Source organism: Dendronephthya gigantea, unplaced genomic scaffold, assembly GCF_004324835.1.
Source record: "Dendronephthya gigantea isolate DGI-Jeju-01 unplaced genomic scaffold, DenGig_1.0 000162F, whole genome shotgun sequence".
Lineage (NCBI taxonomy): Eukaryota > Metazoa > Cnidaria > Anthozoa > Malacalcyonacea > Nephtheidae > Dendronephthya > Dendronephthya gigantea.
Window position 1 is genome coordinate 243,729 of NW_021163172.1, and position 17,285 is coordinate 261,013.

A 17,285-nucleotide genomic window follows, 5' to 3' on the forward strand; every position below is an offset into this window, starting at 1 on the left:
TTTAAGTGGGATCGTCAAGCCTTGTGTTAGCAACAGTCTGCACCTGATTTACTTTGCTTTAAAATTTGATTGATAGCTCTATTAAAATGAGCAATATTTTAAACCGTGGGAACTAGGCTGGAGACTTCTCAAAGAAAGAAAGTGACACAAATCATCAGGATCCCCGCCACGTCCTTTATACGATGCAAGCATTACCAAAGATACGTAGATCTCGTTCAAATACAATTTTCTCTGATCCCAGTTCGCTATCATGGAAAAGAATATTGTGTTAAGATGATTGCAAGAAACTCTGTGAATGAAGTGACACGAATATTTGTACAAAAAGCCCGCATTAACATATTGTAGGTGAAGAAACTTAGCGGGATTCCCGCCTGGAAATTTCCATACGGTAAAATTACAGGATGAACATACCACAAGATTTTGAGGAATTCAACGCAAGAATGAATATGCTTTGACATATTGTCTTGTGTTTAGTCAAAGTTTAGCATCGCTTGGAGTAAAAAAACTCGGTATGTCTTCAATTGTGACAAGTATTCTCAGTTCAACAGTTGGTTTATTATTGAATAAGGTCAGAGACTCGACGGCGGACCAACTCAAAGACGGCGATGTAACCGATGCAGAAATTCGTAAGATTGTCGTACGAGAGTTAAATGATATCAAGTCTAAAATCGATGGCCTTTCTAGATCAACTTTACTCGCCAGTTACGATTTCCTTCAAGAAGGAGTAGGGTTACTCAGTGTTTCTCTTGATAAATCAAATCCCGAGCAGAAAGCCAGCGAAACTCAGGACGAACCAGGTGAACCTTCGAGCGTTATTCAGTCTGGTATCTTAAACCAAGCAATAGAGCTTCCTCGCGCCATGGAAAAGCTTAAAATCAACTCGGACAGAGAGTTTGAAACTGCGAGGGAAAGATTCAAGGATGCGCGCAAGACAGCAACCACTGCTTTCAGGAATGAGGCATTTAGTATCGAAGATCGAATTTTTGCTGCGAAGCTACGAATAGTTTCAGAAATACTGGAACATGTCGATAGTCCTGAGACCGCAGTCACTGGGTGTTTGTTGTTTTTGGAGAAGCTTCATAGCTTACCAGCCATTCAAGAGATATTCTCGGTGTATTTAAACGGTGGAGTCAAATCGTTCTTGAATAAAACCCAACGAGTGGAAAAAGTCAAGTCGGTTATGTTAATCAACTATGTGTTGCTTCAATATGTCGGGAAATTCAGCGGCAAGTATTCGTGTGAAGTGTTCGCCTGCATACCAACGATTGAACTTCCTGATCGTAGTTTTCACCCAATAAGAAATTGGAATGAAATTTCAACAAGAAAGTCTATGAGAGAGGAATTGCCTCATCCTTCCTACGAACAGTTCCTTGATGAAAAAATAATACCCTACTTCTCTGCTGTGAACAGTCAGGGGGATGTTGTTACTGTCCCTGATACTGGGTCTAGTGACGACATCATGATTATCCATGAGGCAGGAAAAATCAAACGGGTTAAAACACCTGAATTTGCAGGTAATATTTTAGCGCCGCTTGCTGTTGATATGAATAACAATGTTTACGTGGTGAGAGAACGTTCAGGTCAAGTATTCATGTTGACGATATTGGACGAGAATTACAATGTAAAAGCAAATCAAACATTTGATTTTCTCGAGGACAAAGATTTTTCTCTAGTTAAGATCGCGATATGCAAAGACGATGATATTATCATCATCCAACACGAAGACCCTCATGTGTATGTTTGTAACAAGACGTGTCAATTGAAATACAAGTTTAAACGCGACTCGAGTGAGGCATTTTCATTGAGTATTTCCCAGCAGAATGAAATCATGATACCAACAGACGATCGTACGGCGGTTCAAATATACACCAAGGAAGGAGATCTGAAGACAACAATAAAAGCCCCAGAAGATCATGAGGTATGCAGCGTGGCATTTCACTACGAAATTTGTAAAATATTGGTTTTAACCTTGATTAGGGAAAAGCATTCCTATTTCATTCTGTGCTACCCTGAAGCAGGCGGGGAGCTGGAGACTCTTACCTTCTTTTGTAAATATGAAAATTTGTTCTCTGAATTCTATCCCAAACTGGTATCCCATCCCAAGGGTCCTGTTGTTGTTGTAAGAGAGAGAAGCATCACTTACCTTTAATGAGATTTAGTATGAACAAACATTTCCTGCATAAAACACAGCAAATACTTGTCTGAAATAGTGTAACTTTGAGTTAACTAAAGCAAACAATAGATGCAGCATGGTTTATATAATTTGCGAGACTTTGCTGAATTACGTCCCATTAAAGTGCTCCTGTTTCTGTTGTAAGAGAGACAAGTGTAACTTATATTTAAATAATTTAAATAATAATGTTTTTTGAGATTTGCCAACATGGACAATTTTTTAGTTAGTTAATTAAAGCATTTATTTTGATAATAATTAAAGATACAGCAGAAGCTGATAGGGTCGTGAATATATAGATATAAGTACCGGTATACAATATCAATATCTATAATATTACTAATTTAATGTTACTATTTATACTAAAAATGAAGAGATAGAGTTACAATTAAAACATTGAGTCTCTTAATTCTAAATTAGCTACAGACTGCGAGAACAGCCTATTGTTTTCTGTTTCTCTCGTCTCATTTTGTAAGTTATTCCACAAAACTGAGCCCTTATAGGTAATTGACTTCTTCATTATTTCAGTCCTCACCCTCGGTAGCCTTAGACAATTAGTTTCTCTTAAATTATACTCGAGCGAATGTTTTACTATCAGATCAGACATAATTGTTGGAACATTTTGGTACTAAATTTTTTGAATCAGTTTCGCCAGCGATTCAAGATGCATTTGTTTTAATGTTCTCCATTTGTAAACTGTAATTACATCTTTTGTTGGCATGTGCCAATCAAGGCAATAGATAATTTTAGCAGCCCTCACATGCAATTTTTCAAGGTCATCAAATAAAATTTTGCTACACGACCCCCACAAAACGATGCCATATGTCAGTGACGGAAGTATGACCTTATAATAGAAATCAAGTCTAACTTTCTTTGGTAGGAAATACAAGGACTTTAAAAGGCTAATTTTCTGAGAAAATGCTTTCGTTAAATCCAGCATTTGTTTGGACCGTTTCAATTCATCATCCAACTCCATCCCCAAGCATCTTGTCGACCGTACTCGTTTTATGATCGAATTTCCTAGTTTTATAGCTTGCTCTGGCCCGACAAATGATTTCCCTCCCATAATCATGAATTCTGTCTTACCTGGGTGAGGTGTTAGAGAATTATTAATGCACCAGTCCCAAAATTTTCTCAAAATCTTATTTAGCTTTAACGATACTATGTCTACTGTTTGTCCAACCACATAAATGGTTGTGTCGTCAGCAAACATTTCAATTTCTCCATCTTCATCCTCTTCTACTATATTTGGTAGATCATTGCAAAATAAGCTTTTAATGACATTTAAATTAATGCGTATGAATCCTATTTCATATGATAAAATATAGTGAAAACTTTCTTTGCTCTTGTAACAAATGATCAGGTTCTTAACATAATAAACTTATGAAACCACCCCTGGCTAAGCTTAGAGCTATGAATCATATTATTAGTGGGTATATTGATGGCTTCTATCTGCAGGGTGATACATATGCTAAGTGTGCTACAAATGCTCTTGACACATTTGAAACATTTGCCATTCCCATTCATTTGCCATTAACTTGATAACAATGACTATCCAAGTTACAAATGAGAAAAAAGGAAAAAATTTAAAAAAATTTGTTTGATGTTATTGAATGTCCAGTGTTTCAAGTTTATTCTCTTTGTAACATATACGTATATTTATATATTTATTCCCTAAACTCAGTCCCACAAATTACAACCTTTTCACTTCAAGTCTCTGTCCTTCACGCCCACTTATCAATCACAACCCTCCTAACAACTTATTAAATATTAACCCCATTATTAATAATATCAACCTTATTACATAATGTAACATCCAGCAGACATTCCTATCCAGCAGGTAGCCAAGATTATTGGTTGCCTAGTCACCTCCTTACCTGGGGTTCAGTATGGGGCTCTTCATTATAGGTACCTTGAAATGGATAAAAAAGATGCTCCTAAAAGACCTAAGGGTAATTTTGATTCCTCTATGACTGTCTCTGAGGATGGCTTGATAGAGTTACGATGGTGGGTCGCCCATCTTGAAGAGAGTTTTAGATTTCTTTTCATCCCCCCTATTGATATATTACTATATACTCTGATGCACCCCCAGAAAGATGGGGAGCTGTACTAGGTGATACATCTTCAGGAGGAAGATGGTCGCCAGATGAATGCACCCATCACATAAACTACATTGAACTTTTGGCTGCATTTTTTACCCTTAAACTGTTCTGCACCACTCTTAAGTGGTGTAAGCATGTAAAACTCATGATAGATAACACCACAGCAGTAGCTGTAATAAATAACATGGGTTCTTTTCATAGCCGTATTTGCCGCTCTATGGGCTGCGAAATCTGGGAATTTTGTATAAAATACAACATTTGGCTTACTGCTGCTCACATTCCTGGTTCACAGAATGTCTTAACACGCAAAGAATCTCGTCATTTTCAAAATCCAGATAGCGAATGGAAACCAAACCATTGTTATTACATAATACGCTCAGTACCTTGAATTTTCGCACTTAGATCGATCTTTTTGCATCACACTTAAATATAAAACAGTTCCCAACATATTGCTCTTATCCGCCAGATCCTGGAGCAGTGTTCCTTGATGCTTTCTCTATTTTGTGGATTGACTTGAAATTTTATTGTTTCCCGCCGTTTAGTTTTTTGTTACAGGCTGTAAAGAAAATAATTCAGGAGCATGCCAAGGGAATTTTAGTTGTTCCCGACTGTCCCACCCAGTCTTGATTTCCTTTGCTAGCCTCTCTTCATGTTCCACCTCCTGTGGTCCTACAACCCAGTCACAAACTACTGAACCTCAGTCGGAAATCATCGGAAACAACTCATCCCCTTTGCAAGAAGCTCAAACTTTTGGTTTGTCATGTCTGCGGCAACAACTACAACAACCTGGCTACTCGTTAAGACCATTAACATAATTGAATCTCTTAGAGAGACAGCACTAAATCTCAGTATCAAGTGCATCTGCAGAAATGGTTAAAATTTTGTATGAAGAGGCACTGTGATATCATCTCCCCTCCCTTACCACGGACGTTAGATTTTCTGTCATCGCTGTTTGACTCGGGTTTGTACATCGCTCAATCAACTCGGCGAGGTGTGCTTTATCTTCTATTTTGCAGTTAAGTGATAGTGAAGTCACTTTCGGACAGCTACCTATTGTTTAGCACTTTATGAAAGGTGTATTCGAACTGCGCCCGGCTCTACCGCGTTACCAGACAACATGGGATGTTAGCAAGGTCTTATAGGTTTTTTCGAAAGCAAGCCTATACCTTCCGCGCTGACTTTGAAGGAGCTTACTGTTAAAGTTTCCTTCTTATTGACCTTACTCAGTGGACAACGCTGTCAAACTATTCATCTTCTCACTGTCGATAACATGATTCTCGTTGCGGACAAGTGCACTTTCCAGGTCGTGGAGAAAGTCAAACAGACACGTGTCGGAACTCATGTCAAACCCCTCGAGTTTTTGAAATATCCATTTGAGCCTCAGCTTTGCGTCGTTACTCATCTCTTAGAGTATATCAAGAGAACTGATGAAAATAGCCATGATAGAAAGCAATTGCTACTGAGTTATGTGAAACCGAGTATGGACCTTTTTCCAAAGATACTATATCTCGATGGATAAAGTCTGTTTTGGTAGCTGTAGGTTTAGATGTTAGCAAATTTAAAGGTCATAGTGTTCGAGCAGTAACTACATCCTTTTTAGCGTCCAATAACTGTAACATTAAGGATATTATGTTATCCGCAGGATCAACGGTTTTATAATAAACCGAGCGAGAAGGAATTTAATTTTGGCGCTTCGGTGTTAGAGTGCTATACAAACGTTAATTGTTCCTATGATATATATTGTACTATATATATAATATACTTCTCTATACATCGAGATATCTTTCCACTTGGTTTTATCACGCTGGCTATAGTTAGAGTGGTTTGTGTATGTCTGCAGGTTAAAGCCCTCACTGATTGCTCTGAAATCTCGTACAACGTCACATGACTTTGGCTGATGACGAAATAGAATTGAAAATTAAACGAGACTTACCTGGAAGATGAAGTTTCATTTGGCCTGGAGTGTGAGAGTTGTACGCCCCCCCCTGTTCTCTCCCATTCCTTTACTTGCAGTCCACTCTCACACTCATCACGTCCGTGCGGTCTTTGTCTGGTAAAGCTCTAAAGACTGATTGGCGCATGCGCAGCACTCTCTCTCGTACAACTCTCACACTCCAGGCTGATGACTCATACAATCCAAATCAAATTTCAACTTTCAGGTAAGTCTCGTTTAATTTTCAATTTTATCTCATGTGAGATAAGATTTAAATTCAATGCCAATGATTCTCGATATGAATCAAATAAACAATGATTTTTGTTTCCAATAACAAAGATATGTGCGGCATCTCTTTCAAGTGAACTTTCCTTAAAAAGACACAACTGCTTGGAAATTCAGCAGCAAGTATCCATAAGTGGCGGGTTAATAGTTTATTGAGCGTGGTATTTCAATACATTATTTACAAACACCTCTCTGAAGCAACGTTTACAAGTCCAATGATACCATCCGATTTTTGTGGCGATTTTCGTCTTTTGATTGATGTGAACGAGCGAATAGTTATGATGTAATGATGTATAGGTGCTCTTATCTGAACAACCATAACTAAATCTACTCGTTCACATCTATCACAAAAAGAAGATGGCAGCAACAATTGCAAATGTAATCTTGTCTTAATACATGCACCTCTTCAATGCAGACATCTCTCTGATATGAACATATTTTCAACTGCACAATTCGTCAAGTCAGGAATGGTTAAGATTCATTCTCTGCTAATGATGCATGTGAATTATTGCAAGTGCGTGTGAAGAGATAAACAATTGTGATATCAACAGCTCGTGTAACTCAGGTATATTTACTGCATTCATTTATTCATTCATTCGTTCGTTCATTTGAGCCGAGCTCAAACTCTTGGCTGAGTTAACAACCTCAAGAGACAGTCGAAACTCTCTGCAGAGAAAAACTTCACAAACTACACACACTTAAATTTTGTTAGATTACATCTGATGCCTGTCTGTCGACACGCGGGATTTTAATTTTGAAGAGCGAATGTTGTATTGTAATTATTTTATCCATGTTCTGGTATAACACGAGTTTACTCGCAAGGTTTTGATAGGCAATTATTCTGGTGAGAGCTAACTCAACTGATGATGTACAACTCTTTCATTCCTTGTAGATAACTGTGATTTTACGCGTGGTAAATATTGTCATTGGTTCCGTGGTGCAAACCAGCGCCGCTATTGACAAAGAAAGAGAAAATTGAGACAATCCAAGAAGACTGGACCCAGTCGAGACCACACTACAGACTCAGGTATGAAATAAGAGTGATCTCATGACCACCATCATTATTTATGAATAGTCATTACCTCATTACTCTACATCGCTTCCATCATTATCCATGATTGCCAATTGTTATCCATCGATGCACAAGATTATCATATTTAATCATACTAACCCATCCATAGTTATACATCAACATCCCTGAATATCAATCATCATTCTCGCCTTCATTATCATGGTTGCGGAGATCTCCGTTGAGATTTTCGTCTTTTGATAGATGTGATCGTGTCGATAAGTTACGAGTTTTCAAATAAGGATCCTTATACACAGAGCTTTTGTAACTATTCATTCATTTCAATCTGGCTAAGGTCAGATGTCATAATAGTTATTTAGGAGACGTCCACATTCGTTCGCGCTGAGTTAGTTAGGAAAGAGCGTTAGTATTCTCCACCTTCAATTGTTCAGAGTGTCTCGTGAATCTAATAAAATAACTTGAGGTAAAACTTCATGTGTTTTACCAGTCATTTTCATTGCTTTGCTTGGGTTCCCTGTACACTCACTTTTCTTGACATGACAAACGCCCCCATATTGGAATGAATTTACTCTCAGACTAGTAAATAATAAGCGTTGAATTTATTCTCGAGATAACTTTAATCTATCATTTTTTACTAAATATGTGATTGATTGTTTAAACTCATAATCATAGAAAAGTTCGATTTTAACTCTTCAAGTGGGAACGTCAAGCCTTGTGTCAGCAACAGTCTGCACCTGATTTACTTTGCTTTAAAATTTGATTGATAGCTCTATTAAAATGAGCAATATTTTAAACCGTGGGAACTAGGCTGAAGACTTCTCAAAGAAAGAAGGTGACACAAATCATCAGGACCCCCGCCACGTCCTTTATACGATAAAAACACTTTGAATTTTTGCAAGCATTAGCAATGATACGAAGATCTCGTTCAAATATACAAGGTTAATGTGCCGCGATTTAACACATACTATATGAAGAACTCAATTTCCCACAGGAGCTCTGTCATATGGAATGCGATATCCATGGAATTTAATGATTCTGAACCAAATATTACCACCACCTTTATTAAGATGATCAAGGAAAAAGACATACTAAAGTTTATAAATTTTGAAACGCAATCTGTGCAAACCGCACGTAGGCGAGATGACTGTTTCAGATATTATTGATATGTGTATATAATAGTATACAATAGTGTATAATAGTCTTTTTTGTCTTTGTATGTAATAGGTAAACACACGACCCCACAAGCTTTGCTTTAATTTGTATCGTGTTTAAATAAAATTTATTGTATAGTATTGTACTTTTCTCTGATCCCAGTTCGATATCATGGAAAAGAATATTGTGTTAAGATGATCGTAAGAAACTCTGTGAATGAAGTGACAGGAATATTTGTGCAAAAAGCCCGCACTAACATATTGTAGGTGAAGAAACTTAGCGGGATTTCCGCCTGGAAATTTCCATATGGTAAAATTACAGGATGAACAATACCACAAGATTGTGAGGAATTCATCGCAAGAATGAATCTGCTTTGACATATTGTCTTGTGTTTTGTCAAAGTTTAACATCGGTCGGAGTACAGAAACTCGGTATGTCTTCAATTGTGACAAGTATTCTCAGTTCAACAGTTGGTTTATTATGGAATAAGGTCCGAGACTCGACGGCAGACAAATTCAAAGACGGCGATGTAACCGATGCAGAAATTCGTAAGATTGTCGTACGAGAGTTAAATGATATCAAGTCTAAAATCGATGGCCTTTCTAGATCAACTTTACTCACCAGTTATAATTTTTTAAAAGAAGGAGTAGAGTTACTCAGTGTTTCTCTTGATAAATCAAATCCCGAGCAGAAAGCGAGCGAAACTCAGGACGAACCAAGTGAACCTTCCAGCGTTATTCAGTCTGGTATCTTAAACCAAGCAATAGAGCTTCCTCGCGCCATGGAAAAGCTTAAAATCAACTCGGACAGAGAGTTTGAAACTGCGAGAAAAAGATTCGAGGACGCGCGCAAGACAGCAACCACTGCTTTCTGCAATGAGGCATTTAGTATCGAAGATCGAATTTTTGCTGCGAAGCTACGAATAGTTTCTGAAATACTGGAACATCTCGATATTCCTGAGACCGCAATCCCTGGGTGTTTGTCGTTTTTGGAGACCCTTCATAGCTTACCAGCCATTCAAGAGATATTCTCGGTGTATTTGAACGGTGGAGTCAAATCATTGTTTAATAAAACCCAACGAGTGGAGAACGTAAAGTCGGTTATGTTAATCAACTATGTGTTGTTTCAATATGTTTGGAAATTCAGCAGCAAGTATTCGTTTGAAGTGTCCGCCTGCATGCCAACGATTGAACTTCCTGATCGTAGTTTTCACCCAATAAGAAATTGGTACGAAATTTCAACAAGAAAGTCTGTGCGAGAGGAATTGCCTCATCCTTCCTACGAACAGTTCCTTGATGAAAAAATAATAACCAACTTATCTGCTGTGAACAGTCAGGGGGATGTTCTTACTGTCCCTGATACTGTGTCTCGTGACAACATCATGATTATCCATGAGGCAGGAAAAATCAAACGGTTTAAAACACCTGATTTTGCAGGTAATTTTTTAGCGGCGCTTGCTGTTGATATGAATAACAATGTTTACGTGGTGAGAAGACGTTCAGGTGAAGAATTCATGTTGACGATATTGGACGAGAATTACAATGTAAAAGCAAATCATACATTGGATTTTCTCGGTACGTTTCTAGTTAAGATCGGGATATGCAAAGACGATGATATTATCATCATCCAAGACCCTCATGTGTACGTTTGTGACAAGACGTGTCAATTGAAATACAAGTTTAAACGTGACTCGGGTGAGGCAATTTCATTGAGTATTTCCCAGCAGAATGAAATCATGATACCAACAGACGATCTTACGGCGGTTCAAATATACACCAAGGAAGGAAATCTGAAGACAACAATAAAAGTCCCAGAAGATCATGAGGTATGGAGCGTCGCATTTCACTACGAAATTTGTAAAATATTGGTTTTAACCAGCGTTAGGATAAAGCATTCCTATTTCATTCTGCGCTACCCTGAAGCAGGCGGGGAGCTGGAGACTCTTACCTTCTTTTCTGAAGATGACGATACATGGTTTCCTAAACTGGTATCCCATCCCAAGGGTCCTGTTGTTGTTGTAAGAGACAGGAGCATCACTTACCTTTAATGAGATTTAGTATGAACCAACATTTAGGCATAAAACACAGTAAATACTTGTCTGAAATAGTGCAACTTTGAGTTAACTAAAGCAAACAATAGATGCAGCATGGTTTATATAATTTGTGAGACTTTGCTGAATTACGTCCCATTAAAGTGTTCCTGTTTCTGTTGTAAGAGAGACAAGTGTAACTTATACAGGGTGTATCAGAAAAAACTAGAAGATTTTAAAATGTTCAGAAAACTATCATTTTATGAAGATATCTCAAAAATATATTTACGTCTAAGTATTTTAGCATCGTCTGGTTTATCTAACAGTAAAAACTAGCAGAAAAATTAACCTCGAAAAGCGGAAGAAAGGTTTGTAAAAGCCTCATTTTTAACCGCTTGTGCAAAGAAAATGAGACGTTGAAAATCCAAGTTCAGTTAAAGAGGTGAAAGTTTGGAATCTTTTGTGCAATGTATCGCAATTTCAAAAAATTTGATAAACATTAGCTCCGCCGCGAAACGTTTCAAAATTGGATTTTTTTCCCCGTTTACTCCGCTCTCTCGTAACTTTTTACACGCAAGAATGATTACATGCATGAGTGATAGTTGGAATGACGTAATTACGAGCACTCTTTGTTAAATGAAAACAAAAGAACAAGAGTATTCATTGTTAGTTATGTTTAAGTACGTCATTGCACAAAAGATTCCAAACTTTCACCTCTTTAACTGAACTTGGATTTTCAACGTCTCATTTTCTTTGCACAAGCGGTTAAAAATGAGGCTTTTACAAACCGATCTCCTGCTTTTCGAAGTTAATTTTTCTGCTAGTTTTTACTCTTAGATAAGCCAGAAGATGCTAAAATACTTAGACGTAAATATATTTTTGAGATATCTTGATAAAATGATAGTTTTCTGAACATTTTAAAATCTTCTAGTTTTTTCTGATACACCCTGTATTTAAATAATTTAAATAATAATGTTTTTTGACATTTGCCAACATGGACAATAAGCTTTTAATGACATTTAAAAGCGTATGAATCCAACCTCGTACCCAGGGTCCCCGCGTTTAAAGTTCTGGTGACGCGACAACTTGGTGGTCACCACCAAGTTGTCGCGTCACCAGAACTTTAAACGTGGGGACCCTGGGTACGAGGTTGGTATGAATCCTATTTCATATGATATAATATAGTGAAAACTTTCTTTGCTCTTGTAATAAATGATCAGGTTCTTAACATAATAAACTTATGAAACCACACCTGGCTAAGCTTAGAGCTATGAATCAAATTATTAGTGGGTATATTGATGGCTTCTATCTGCAGGGTGATACATATGCTAAGTGTGCTACAAATGCTCTTGACACAGTTGAAACATTTGACTGCCTAGATCTAGTTATCATCCTGATAAGTCCACTCCTTCCCCTTCTCAAGAGGTAATTATCCTAGGATTTGTCATTAACTTGATAACAATGACTATCCAAGTTACAAATGAGAAAAAAGGAAAAAAATTAAAAAAAATTTGTTTGATGTTATTGAATGTCCAGTGTTTCAAGTTTATTTTCTTTGTAACATATACGTATATTTATATATTTATTTCCTAAACTCAGTCCAACAAATCACAACCTTTTCACTTCAAGTCTCTGTCCTTCATGCCCACTTATCAATCACAACCCTCCTAACAACTTATTAAATATTAACCCCATTATTAATAATATCAACCTTATTACATAATGTAACATCCAGCAGACATTCCTATCCAGCAGGTAGCCAAGATTATTGGTTACATAGTCTCCTCCTTACCTGGGGTTCAGTATGGGGCTCTTCATTATAGGTACCTTGAAATGGATAAAAAAGATGCTCCTAAAAGAGCTAAGGGTAATTTTGATTCTTCTATGACCGTCTCTAAGGATGGCTTGATAGAGTTACGATGGGGGGTCACCCATCTTGAAGAGAGTTTTAGATTTCTTTTCATTCCTCCTATTGATATGACTATATACTCTGATGTACCCCTAGAAAGATGGGGAGCTGTACTAGGTGATACATCTTCAGTGGGAAGATGGTCGCCAGATGAATGCACCCATCACATAAACTACATTGAACTTTTGGCTGCATTTTTTGCCCTTAAACTGTTCTGCATCACTCTTAAGTGGTGTAAGCATGTAAAACTCATGATAGATAACACCACAGCAGTAGCTGTAATAAATAACATGGGTTCTTGTCATAGTCGTATTTGCCGCTCTATGGGCTGCGAAATCTGGGAATTTTGTATAAAATACAACATTTGGCTTACTGCTGCTCACATTTCTGGTTCGCAGAATGTCTTAACACGCAAAGAATCTCGTCATTTTCATAATCCAGATAGCGAATGGAAACCAAACCATTGTCATTACATAATGCGCTCAGTACCTTGAATTTTCACACTTAGATCGATCTTTTTGCATCACACTTAAATATAAAACAGTTCGCAACATATTGCTCTTATCCGCCAGATCCTGGAGCAGTGTTCGTTGATGCTTTCTCTATTTCGTGGATTGACTTGAAATCTTATTGTTTCCCGCCGTTTAGTTGTCTGTTACAGGCTGTAAAGAAAATAATTCAGGAGCATGCCAAGGGAATTTTAGTTATTCCCGACTGTCCCACCCAGCGTTGGTATCCTTTGCCAGCCTCTCTTCATGTTCCACCTCCTGTGGTCCTACAACCCAGTCACAAACTACTGAACCTCGGTCGGAAATCATCGGAAACAACTCATCCCCTTTGCAAGAAGCTCAAACTTTTGGTTTGTCATGTCTGCGGCAACAACTACAACAACCTGGCTACTCGTTAAGACCATTAACATAATTGAATCCTCTTGGAGAGACAGCACTAAATCTCCGTACCAAGTGCATCTACAGAAATGGTTAAAATTTTGTATGAAGAGGCACTGTGATATCATCTCCCCTCCCTTACCACGGACGTTAGATTTTTTGTCATCGCTGTTTGACTCGGGTTTTTCCTATCGCTCAATCAACTCGGCGAGGTTTGCTTTATCTTCTATTTTGCAGTTAAGTGATAGTGAAGTCACTTTCGGACAGCTACCTATTGTTTAGCACTTTATGAAAGGTGTATTCGAACTGCGCCCGGCTCTACCGCGTTACCAGACAACATGGGATGTTAGCAAGGTCTTATAGTTTTTTCGAAAGCAGCCTATACCTTCCGCGCTGACTTTGAAGGAGCTTACTGTTAAAGTTTCCTTCTTATTGACCTTACTCAGTGGACAACGCTGTCAAACTATTCATCTTCTCACTGTCGATAACATGATTCTCGTTGCGGACAAGTGCACTTTCCACGTCATGGAGAAAGTCAAACAGACACGTGTCGGAACTCATGTCAAACCCCTCGAGTTTTTGAAATATCCATTTGAGCCTTAGCTTTGCGTCGTTACTCATCTCTTAGAGTATATCAAGAGAACTGATGAAAATAGCCATGATAAAGCAATTACTACTGAGTTATGTGAAACCGTATGGATCTGTTTCCAAAGATACTATATCTCGATGGATAAAGTCTGTTTTGGTAGCTGTAGGTTTAGATGTTAGCAAATTTAAAGGTCATAGTGTTCGAGCAGCAACTACATCCTTTTTAGCGTCCAATATATGTAACATTAAGGATATTATGTTATCCGCAGGATGGTAGAATGAACAGACATTTCAACGGTTTTATCATAAACCGAGCGAGGAGGAATTTAATTTTGACGCTTCGGTGTTAGAGTGCTAATTGTTCCTAGGATATATAATATACTTCTCTATGTATCGAGATGTCATTGTTTCCAATAATGATGTAAATCTCGTGCAACAAAATCTCGTACAACGTCATATGACTTTGGCTGATGACGAAATAGAATTGAAGATTAAACGAGACTTACCTGGAAGTTGAAGTTTGATTTGGCCTGGAGTGTGAGAGTTGTACGCCCCCCCCTGTTCTCTCCCATTCCCTTACTTGCAGTCCACTCTCACACTCATCACGTCCGTGCGGTCTTTGTCTGGTAAAGCTCTAAAGACTGATTGACGCATGCGCTCTACTCTCTCTCTCGTACAACTCTCACACTCCCGGGTGATGACTCATACAATCCAAATCAAATTTCACTCACTTTTCTCGACATAACAAACGCCCCCATATTGGAATGAATTTATTCTCAGACAAGTAAACAATAAGCGTTGAATTCATTCTTGAAATAACTTTAATCTATCATTTTTTTACTAAATATGTGATTGATTGTCTAAACCCATAATCATAGAAAATTTTATTTTCACTCTTCAAGTGGGAACGTCAAGCCTTGTGCCGGTCAGCAACAGTCTGCACCTGATTTATTTGCTTTAAAATTTGATTGATATCGAGCTATATATATTAGCTCTATTAAAATGAGCAATATTTTAAACCGTGGGAACTAGGCTGGAGACTTCTCAAAAAAGAAAGTGACACAAATCATCAGGATCCCCGCCACGTCCTTTATACGATATAAACACTTTGAATTTTTGCAAGCATTAGCAAAGATACGTAGATCTCGTTCAAATATACTTTTCTCTGATCCCAGTTCGATATCATGGAAAAGAATATTGTGTTAAGATGATCGTAAGAAACTCTGTGAATGAAGTGACAGGAATATTTGTACAAAAAGCCCGCACTAACATAATGTAGGTGAAGAAACTTAGCGGGATTCCCGCCTGGAAATTTCCATATGGTAAAATTACAGGATGAACATACCACAAGATTGTGAGGAATTCAACGCAAGAATGAATATGTTTTGACATATTGTCTTGTGTTTAGTCAAAGTTTAGCATCGCTTGGAGTAAGGAAACTCGGTATGTCTTCAATTGTGACAAGTATTCTCAGTTCAACAGTTGGTTTATTATGGAATAAGGTCAGAGACTCGGCGTCAGACAAACTCAAAGACGGCGATGTAACTGATGCAGAAATTCGTAAGATTGTCGTACGAGAGTTAACTGATATCAAGTCTAAAATCGATGGCCTTTCCCGATCAACTTTACTCGCCAGTTACGATTTCCTTCAAGAAGGTGTAGAGTTACTCAGTGTTTCTCTTGATAGATCAAATCCCGAGCAGAAAGCGAACGAAACTCAGAACGAACCGTGTGAACCTTCGAGCGATATTCAGTCTGGTATCTTAAACCAAGCAATAGAGCTTCCTTGCGCCATGGAAAAGCTTAAAATCAACTCGGACAGAGAGTTTGAAACTGCGAGAAAAAGATTCGAGGAAGCGCGCAAGACAGCAACCACTGCTTTTAGGAATGAGTCGTTTAGTATCGAAGATCGAATTTTTGCCGCGAAGCTACGAATAGTTTCAGAAATACTGGAACATCTCGATAGTCCTGAGACCGCAATCACTGGGTGTTTGTCGTTTTTGAAGAAGCTGCATAGCTTACCAGCCATTCAAGAGATATTCTCGGTGTATTTGAACGGTGGAGTCAAATCGTTGTTGAATAAAACTCAACGAGTGGAGAACGTCAAGTCGGTTATGTTAATCAACTATGTGTTGTTTCAATATGTTTGGAAATTCAGCAGCAAGTATTCGTTGGAAGTGCCCGCCTGCATGCCAACGATTGAACTTTCTGATCGTACCTTTCACCCAATAAAAAATTGGAAGGAAATTTCAACAAGAAAGTCTATGGGAGAGGATTTGCCTCATCCTCCCTACGAACAGTTCCTTGATGAAGAAATAAAACCCTACTTCTCTGCTGTGAACAGTCAGGGGGATGTTCTTACTGCCCCAGGTACTGCGTCTCGTGACCACATCATGATTGTCCAGGAGACAGGAAAAATCAAACGGGTTAAATTACCTGAATTTGCAGGTAATCTTTTAGTGCCGCTTGCTGTTGATATGAATAACAATGTTTACGTGGTGAGAAGCCGTTCAGGTGAAGGATTCATGTTGACGATATTGGACGAGAATTACAATGTAAAAGCAAATCATACATTGGATTTTCTCGTGGAAAAAAGTGTGTTCTTTTCAGTTAGGATCGCGATATGCAAAGACGATGATATTATCATCATCCGACGCGAAGATCTTCATGTGTATGTTTGTGACAAGACGTGTCAATTGAAATACAAGTTTGAACGTGACTCGAGTCGGGTGTTTTCATTGAGTATTTCCCAGCAGAATGAAATCATGATACCAACAGACGATCATACGGCGGTTCAAATATACACCAAGGAAGGAAATCTGAAGACAACAATAAAAGTCCCAGAAGATCATGAGGTATGCAGCGTCGCGTTTCACTACGAAATTTGTAAAATATTGGTTTTAACCAGAGTTAAGGAAAAAGATTCCTATTTCATTCTGTGCTACCCTGAAGCAGGCGGGGAGCTGGAGACTCTTACCTTCTTTTGTAAATATGAAAATTTCCTCCTTGACCTCATTCCCAAACTGGTATCCCATCCCAATGGTCCTGTTGTTGTTGTAACAGACAGAAGCATCACTTACCTTTAATGAGATTTAGTATGAACAAACATTTCCTGCATAAAACACAGTAAAAACTTGTCTGAAATAGTGCAACTTTGAGTTAACTAAAGCAAACAACTTTAAGACAGACAAGTGTAACTT